We start from the raw sequence: 9,674 nt of genomic DNA, 5'->3' as shown, positions 1-9,674 counted from the left end.
AGGCGTACGACAGTGTCGAACATGTCATCTTGCTCAATTCCTTAAAAAACTTGAATTTTCCGGGATATATTATCAATTGGTTGTATGAGTTCCTAAACGGTAGAAAATTTTATTGTTCCCAACGTGGCTTATCATCCTCAAAATATGATCAATCTAGAGGGGTCCCTCAAGGTTCAGTTCTTTCCCCTGTTTTATTCAATATTCTATTAAGCTCAATTCCTTTGAACAATAACGTTACAGTTTATGTATATGCAGACGACATTGCATTCTTTGCTTCGGCAGGTGATATTCATTCACTGTATGCAGTATTACAATCATACTTGGGAAGTTTAGAATTCTGGTTTGAACAAATTCGAATGACTCTAAACGTTAGCAAAAGTTCCTTGATTGTTTTTCCATTGAATGCTCCAGTTAGAATTTCCCTTCAGTATCGCCAAGAAGTAATTCCCCAAAATGACTGTGTAAAATATTTAGGAGTTTTTTATGATGAAAAACTCAGCTGGCGCAAACACATTGAGCACGTCAAATGTAAGGCAACACGCGCTGTTGGGATGTTACGTAAGCTTGGTCACCACCCTTCTGGGCTACGCAGAGACAAGCTACTTATGATTTATCGGATGTATGTTCGACCAATTTTAGAGTTTGGTTGCATACTATACACAAGGGGGCCTGCATACAAGTTTCATCCCCTGGTTCTCATAGAGCGAGAGGCCCTTCGAAGTTGTCTAGGGGTACCAAAATTTACAGCAAACAGTATTCTATACCTAGAAGCCCGAATCCCCACTCTAGTTTGCAGATTCCGCATTCTCACCGTCAAAACATATTTAAAAATTTTTGCGTCCTCACAAAGTCGAGTACAGTTTATATTCGTAGCTGAATCGTCAACGTTTTTTAATGAGCCTTGGTCTCGAATATATAAACCACAAGTTTTGTTCGTACAGGACCAACTAGAATCATTAAATGTTAACATACGCGACATCGTAGCAAACGATAAATCATCGACCATAGCAAAAATTGAATTTGATGATATCTTCCCATCTAATGCCAAACTTTTACCTTCTAGATATTTAATAGGATTGTTAGAGGATCATTTACTTCGATTGGGCATAAATAACATAATTGCCACTGATGCATCCATGTGCGAAGAGAAAGCGGGAGTGGGCATATTTTCAGAGGCTTTATCATGGTCGTACTCCTTGCGCCTCCCAGATTATACTCCCATATTCGAAGCTGAGCTCCTCGCAATTATATTAGCCCTTCGAATACTACCAGTAAATGAGTCATCAGTTGTTATAGTTACTGATTCGCTGACAATATGTACATCTTTATCTTCTACTGCTTCTGAGTCTCCCGTTCTAAATGCATTCACTTCCTTAATCCCAAAAAATTTGAGCACCGTGCGATTGGTATGGGTCCCAGGTCATTGTGGCATACTAATAAACGAGATGGCAGACACTATCGCGCGGTGGTCTCTGGGTGGTCCTATTTTGTCCATTGTACCTGATACAGCTTTTATGACTGATTCGAGATTTCGGAAGTATTCTCTAACTCAAGATGCCAAAAGTATGAAATTACCAGTTCCCGAATATGGTCATCTTTCATTCGGCTGGAATAATAAATGGTGTCCCACTCGAAGACTGGAAGTGGCTATTACAAAATTGCGATACCGGATACCCCCACTTAATTTTTATTTATACAGGTCTGGTCTGGTGCCATCTCCTATGTGCTATTTTTGTCAGGAATCTGAAAACATTGATCATTTCTTGCTTACCTGCCGTCGATTCATTAGCCATAGAAAAAAGCATTTCGAAATTTTATTCAGAAACTTAAGAATTAATCTGAATTCTCAAAATATTCTTTCCCTTGGGGCGTCTTCTCTTGGCTTCAGCAACGGGAACGTCTGCTCAGCCCTATGCGAATTTATCGGTGAGACACGAAGAATTCCCTGTTAACTTATTCCTTAACAAAATTTGATACTCCAGAATTCCTTTCATTCATTCGGTAATTGTTTCTCATATTGTGGTATTATTCTCCTCCTTATTCCATATCGACTAGTCATTCTTAAAATTTCGTTTATTCCTGCGGCAATTGATTTATTCCTCATTCTTTAAAAAATATTATTAAATTAACCGCCGGTTTCATGGCCGATCCCCCGTAGTGGGTAAGAGCCAACAAACGGGCACAAGCAAGCAAGCAAGACACTTTTTCGTCTTCGTGTGTGTGCGCTGTTTTATCATGTTCTATCAACTCGCCCAAATCGGTACTTTGCTCAACTTTGATCAGGAATTGTTTTAGGACTGACGTCATCTTTTTACACTGCCGTCGTATTAATTGCGGTTCCCTGTGCCCCTTTCCATCGAGTGGCAATATGCTGTTGTCACCATTTTACCACAATGTTTTGTGATGATGTCCGAGCACAGGTTCCAACCTGAAAGCGATGGTGGTGATAGTCTAAGTCGATGTTTCAACAGCACAGAATATATTCCGTCTTTTACTCTCAATATGCGCTCGCACACCACCGCGGCTTCCGGCGCACGAATATGAATGCGAAGCCTCGCTATGCACTTTAGCTGTATAAGAATCAGTTCTGGCCGTGGCTGAGGCTTGTCGACAGTGAGACATCTCGCGCAGAGTGACGAATGAAGGAAATTTTGGCAGCACTGACTTCCTCAGAACGGGACCTCCTCAATTTTAAAATGTGGATTTCCGATACTACTGCCACCTGAATTCTTCGCTGCCAGCGGTCAGCATCGATACGCGTGAAAGTGGGCTACATTTCATATCATTACGCAAATAACATCCCAATACATCAAACAAAATGAAAAGTGCGCTTAGCTTGCACTTAGTTGAGCGAAGCTAGGTCACAGCACAGTTGGCGGGCACCTATATGGTCCTGACTTGGCTATGCTTTACTCTCTCATATGTCTCTTTCCCACCCCTTGCTTTTATACTATATACTGTACAGGTATAGCATGCTTGCTCTTTCTTTTTATCTTTTATTGCGATCGCACTTACATAAACATTCTCGGCTGGTTTTTGCCGTCGCCGTCATATTCCGCATATGTATATGTATGTATATATATATATGTATAGAAAAACCGTAAAGAAGATTAATTGAGAACAAATCTTTTCCGAAGCACGCGACTACAGATTCAAACTTGCGACCCCTCGAAACGAAGCGGGCCGCGGTAGAGAACTCCGCCATGCAACCTTTCTTTTTCTTTATTGCCTGGTACAAAATAGTACACAAAGATCAAAACACACGCATACACATACTCATCATCATCATTGTCAGCCTGTTTTAATAATAATCATATTATCTGGGGTTTAACGTTCCAAAACCACGATATGATTATGAAAGACTTGGGTTCTTTAACGTGCACCTAAACCTAAGTACACGAGCCTCAAACATTTTCGCCTCCATCAAAAATGCAGCCGCCGCGGCCGGGATTTGATCCCGCGTTCTTCGGGTCAGCAGTCGAGCGCCATATCCACTAGACCACCGTGGCGCGGCGTCAGCCTGTTTTAGTGCACTGCAGGACCAAGGCTTTTGCCAATGCCCTCCAGTTTACCCTACATTGTGCGAGCTAATTACATTTTCTCTCTGCGACCTTCCTAATTTCTTCAATCCACCTAACTTTCTGCCTTCCCAGACTGCGTTTCCCATCCCTTGGTAACCATTCTGTTGCTCTTACTGTCCACCGATTGTCTGTTCTATGCATTACGTACGTGGCCAGCCGAGGTCCATATCTCTCGCTTGATATTAAAAGGGTACTGGCACAAAAATTTTTCAGTTGTCGTTTTTTTGCGTCAAACAAAAGAACAAGCCCTCAAGAGCCTAGAGAAGGTAGTGCTCAGCGCGAGTGCACCCTGAAAAATCAATTACAGTATGTATTTAAAAGCTAATTTCGGTTCCTACTGTACCCTGACGTCACAACACGGTATGAGCTTCTCGTCACGTGCTCGCACAATTCATAGTGACGTTTCCACGGCCGCTCCGCACTGCGGCTCTGCTGGTGACGCACAAGCGGCCATTTTGAATGTTTTGGTGACGCACGAGCGGCCATCTTGAAAGTGTTGGTACCTGACGTCATCACAACTAGCCAGACTGCTGCGTGAAGTCACCAGAATTAGTACTGTAGCCTGACGTCAAGCTAGTGTCGATGTTGGTAGGTTCGCCATGGAAAAATTGACTTTAATATCAAAATAAATTATCTTATCAGCATTTGCTGAGCTTCCCACTTGCTCAGAGTCGTCTCTGCATGCAGGAGATTTGGATGGCAGAGTAAACTCGCCTTCGAAAAAAGGTGTCAGTACCCCTTTAACTAGGATATCTGCAAAACCTGTTTGATCCCTGACCCATTCTTTCCGTCCTCAGATCTCCTAATGTTATTCCTACAGTTTTACCATCTATTACTCGCTGCGTGGTCCACGGCTTTTTCTCTAGTTATTTTGCTATTCTCCATGTTTCAGCCGCATATGTTAGAACTGGCAGTATGCACTGGTTGTATAGTATTCGCTTTAATGACAGTGGTAAATTTTCTGATGCTATTTGGGAGTGCCTGCCGAACGCGCTACAGCCCATTCTTCGGTGAATTTGTTTTTCATGATTAGGCTCTCCTCTTAGTAGTTGTCCTAGGTATACATATTCTTGTAGTGATACGCTGATGCCACACGGTGTAGTCTAGAATTTGTTTCATATCTATAGGCACGTCGAGTATAGTGACCCAGTCTTGTGGCTCAGGCTGAGCTCTGAACACTTTCTTTAATTTCACTCCGCCAAGCACCCTACTTTCTCCAGCATACTAACGGGGAGCTTTTTATATACACCATTTACCACTGGTGGTAAATGGTGTATATAAATGGTGTATATAAATGGTGGGGAGCTCGGAGGGGCTTCGGCGTGCTTACTATGACGTGTGAGATGGCGCGAACGGCGCACATTAAATGTATTTGCCCTGGTCGTGTTTCTTCGGAGTTGGGATACGGGCCTCCGACTTGTACTTTGTCCTAGAGGGCGTGGTCGCTCGTGCTCACGCGCTTATATTGAGAAGGTGAAGGTTTGTGCGTCTTGTGCTTTCACCGCAATATCTGCGTTCAAGCTATAGACCGCACGAAGATCACTTCTGTTACCGTTAGGTACAAGACACAAAGACCACATTTCTGCCTGAGAGGCAATCGACGCGGCCTCACCTCATATTGCAGTGGGGACATGGAATTACCAGCTCCTCTCATTCTACAAATCCAGAAACAGAAATACCGGCGAATTTCGGTAACTGGAGAGACGCTCTACCACAACAACCAGACCTGCCCGCGGATGCCAACAAGATTCTTTCGTACCAGATGGATGCATATTTGCGGACGTCATGACGTTCAATGACTCTGTTGCGGGAACCTTTCTTTAGAACACGCAAGGGTGGCTAACACAGCTTAGTATGTTGTCGTCGAAGACATGCCATGCCGCATAAGTCTGTCTGCAGTGGCACAGCGTCTGTCCGGGATGTCCCTACTGACCGTAGCTATGCGTCATGATTCGCTGTCTTGAGAAAAAAAGGAAACTCGACTGCGACAACACTGCAAGCTCGAGTAGAGTCGCAAGCGAGCACGTGAACACGGCTTCGCGCTGCCGCAGATCTCCGCAGCACACCCCAACACCCCTCGAACCAACGACGTCCGCACGGACGTCTCCGCTCAGTGCAGCAAGGAGCCCCGTAGTGCGTCCATAATTCGCTGCTATGTTTTCGCAACTGCTAGGAGTTAATTGACCGGAAAATATGCGACAAATGGGATGACTCCGTGTCAGAAAAAGCCACGTACAAGAGCCATTGGTGACAAATTTGAATGCCAAGTCACTGTCAAGATTGCTGAAAGACAGCGTTATGTGTGCTATCTTCGCCAGTCATCGTCTGTTGCGCTGTTCTTACGTTCACCGTCTCGTCATCACCCTTCACCACTACGGTACAACCAATGTCCCCTCGCAGAATTATCTTTGCTACTTCCGCAATGCAGGACGCAGCGTAGCAGTGCAGGACCACTGGTATTTTCGCAATGCAGGACGCAGCGTAGCAGTGCAGGGCCACTGGTATTTCCGCAATGCAGTACCATCGCGGTACAGCCGACGGCTCCCGCTATACATCTTCAGCAGCTCCACCTGCTTACTTTGTTGCCGAGTCGAATGAAGAGCGGTACCGACACTCAGGCGCTCGCGCTAGAAGCGCAGGAAAAGGTTGAATATGAAAACGAGCAGTATGAAACATGCGGCTCCGAGAAATGGCGTTGTCTTTTCCTACATTAGAAACACATTCGCTTTCCTATTAAGAGTTACCGAAAAGCTTACCCCTGGGGATGTGGGAAACCTTAAGAACTAGCTGTCTGCAGGAGCATTATAGTGCCAGTTTTTGTGCTACACAAAGATTTCCATATTACTGAGAATTGGTATATATACCATTTCGTATATTAGGGAATAAAAGCCAGCATGTTGTAAGTGTTAAGGTATTTAATAGACAGCACTCAACGACAATGAGTAATGGCGACAGTCACGGCAAGGCACGAACTCCCTGCGCGAGCGGCGTTCTTTCTTCAAGCAGCCAAAGAGGATGACCCACTAGATGGCGCTGGAGAGGGTAACCCATTACCATGTCCCAAGGCTTCTCTACAATTACCCCGGGCACGAAAAGGGAGCCGTCCGGCGACCTAACAGCTCGTCACTATGAGTGGGTCATAGTAGGCCTTGAGGCGCTCCACGTTGACAATGTCGCGCCCTCGACGGCGCATGTCCGAAGCTGGTTCGATGGGTTCGATCAAGTAGTTGACCGGGGATGTGCGCTCGACGACCCGGTATGGGCCTTCGTATTTCGGCAGCAGTTTTGAAGAAAGGCCACTTGCAGTGGTAGGGACCGAGAGCCATACGAGCGCTCCAGGAAGGAACGTGGGTTCAGAAGTGGTGGTGCCATCGCGAATGCTCTTCTGCAGCTCTTGTTCCTGCGTCGTAAATGTCTTGGCAAGCTCGCGACACTCTTCAGCGAGCCTGGCTGTGTCAGAAATAGGCGCACACTCAGATGAATCCGGCTTGTATGGAAGTATCGTGTCGATGGTGTGCGACGGGTGCCTTCCGTACAGTAAGAAGAACGGTGAAAAACCAGTAGTGCTCTGAGGGGCGGTGTTATAGGCGTAGGTGACGAAGGGCAGAATGGCATCCCAATTGGTGTGATCGGCAGCGACGTACATTGACAGCATGTCGCCGAGCGTGCGGTTAAAGCGTTCGGTTAGGCCATTCGTCTGCGGGTGGTAAGCAGTAGTCTTGCGGTGAACAGCATGGCACTCTTTCAGAATGGCTTCCACGACTTCCGATAAGAAGACACGGCCTCGGTCGCTGAGAAGCTCTTGGGGTGGACCGTGACGCAGTATGAATCGGTGTAGTAGGAAGGAGGCAACATCGCGCGCTGTAGCCGCTGGGAGGGCGGCGGTTTCGGCGTATCGCGTTAGATGGTCAACAGCGACGATGGCCCAGCGGTTACCAGCCGAACTCAGAGGAAGTGGTCCATACAAATCGATGCCCACGCGCCCGAACGGACGGTTAGGGCAAGGTAATGGTTGTAGACCTGCTGGCGACACGTGCGTTGCAGGTTTTCGGCGTTGGCAATCGAGGCAGGCGCGAACGAACTTCTGCACGTAGCGGTACATCCCACGCCAGAAGTATCGTTGTCGAATGCGGTGGTAAGTTTTGGATACCCCAGAGTGCGCGCATTGCGGGTCGGAGTGGAAGGCCTCGCATATATCAGAACGCAGACTGCGGGGTATCACTAGTAGCCACTGGCGGCCGTCGGTGACTGAGTAATTCCGTGACTGAGTAATTGGTCTCGGCTCTGGTAAGCGTACGGCTTGCGTATGCCACGACATATTCGGGGAACCCTGGTTTGCGTTGCGCAAGGACAGCGCCGAGGCCTACGCCGCTGGCGTCCGTGTGTACCTCCGTAGGGGCCGTAGGGTCGTAGTGACGTAGTATGGGAGGAGACGTCAACAAACGTCGGAGCTTCGCGAACGCGTCGTCACACTCGGACGACCACGAATTTAGGGGTCCGTTACTTCCAAGGAGCTTCGTCAGCGGCGATATGATGGTGGCAAAGTTTCGTATGAAGCGTCGAAAGTATGAACACAGTCCGACGAAACTGCGCAGTTCTTTGACGGACGTAGGTTTGGGAAATTCGGCCACGGCCCGAAGCTTGGCCGGATCGGGAAGGATTCCGTCTTTGGACACGACGTAGCCGAGGATTGTCAGCTGCCGTGCCGCAAATCGGCACTTCTTCAGATTCAGTTGGAGGCCGGCGTTGCTCAAACGTGTCAAAACATGCCGCAGACGTTGGAGATGCGTGGAGAAGTCCGGAGCGAAGACGACGACGTCGTCCAGGTAACACAGGCACGTGTGCCATTTCAAGTTACGCAGAACGGTGTCCATCATGCGCTCGAAGGTCGCGGGCGCATTACACAGACCGAACGGCATGACGTTGAACTCGTACAAGCCGTCGGGCGTGATAAAGGCTGTCTTTGGTCGAGCGTCATCAGCCATGGGTACTTGCCAGTACCCCGAGCGCAAATCGAGAGATGAAAAGAATTCTGCTCCTTGGAGGCTGTCAATCGCGTCGTCGATTCGCGGCAGTGGATAAACATCCTTGCGGGTGACCTTGTTGAGCCGTCGGTAGTCCACACAGAACCGCACAGAACCGTCCTTCTTCGTAACGAGAACAACAGGAGACGCCCATGGGCTGTCGGAGGGTCGAATTACATCGCGTCGAAGCATATCGTCCACTTGCTCGTTAATTACTCGGCGTTCTGTGGGAGATACGCGATATGGACGTTGCCGCAGTGGTGGTTGGGCGCCAGTGTCGATGCGATGCGTAACAGCGGACGTGCGGCCGAGGGAAGTTTGCCCGACATCGAAAGAATGACGAAATTCATCCAACAAGCACAGAAGCTGCGAACGCTGGACCGACGTAAGGTTGTCAGCAATGGAGGGACCAAATACATCAGTAGGTGACGAATCAGACGTGGAAACGGCACTGATGGTGCGGGAACTGGTACAGTGCGAGTCATCGGGTGCGTCCAGAACTTGTGCGTCTTCAACGGGTTCCACTTTGCCGAGACATTCCCCTTGAACCAACGTAACAATGCACGGGGATGGGTTGGTAACAAAAATAGTGGTGCTGCCCTGAGTGACTCGCACGGTCGCAAAAGGTACCAGCAACCCTTTCCTAGTGCAGACGCGGGCAGATGGCGAAAGGAGTGCAGTGGTGTCGGAGAGACCGGCGCAGTAGACCGACACAGCCGTTGACGAGTTTGGAGGCACTTTCGTATCGTCTTGGACGAGGATCTTGCTCATTGCCGATGGACTGTCTGTCGGCGTCAAATGTGAGAACGGTGAGAGTTCGATTTCGGCTGGTGCGCAACGAATTACGGCGTCGTGGCGGGACAGGAAATCCCATCCCAAGATGACGTCGTGAGAGCATGCCGCAATTATGATGAACTCGACGTCGTACAGAACGTCCTGAATGACGACGCGAGCAGTGCATACTGCTGTGGGATGAATACTCTGGGAGCTCGCGGTACGAAGGGACATCCCAGAAAGTGGCGTCATCACTTTTCGAAGTAAGCGGCAAAGTTTTGCGTCCATAACGGAT

Source organism: Rhipicephalus sanguineus, chromosome 2 (genome assembly GCF_013339695.2).
Source record: "Rhipicephalus sanguineus isolate Rsan-2018 chromosome 2, BIME_Rsan_1.4, whole genome shotgun sequence".
In the NCBI taxonomy this organism is placed as follows: Eukaryota; Metazoa; Arthropoda; class Arachnida; order Ixodida; family Ixodidae; genus Rhipicephalus; species Rhipicephalus sanguineus.
Note: the sequence above shows the minus strand (reverse complement) of the source record.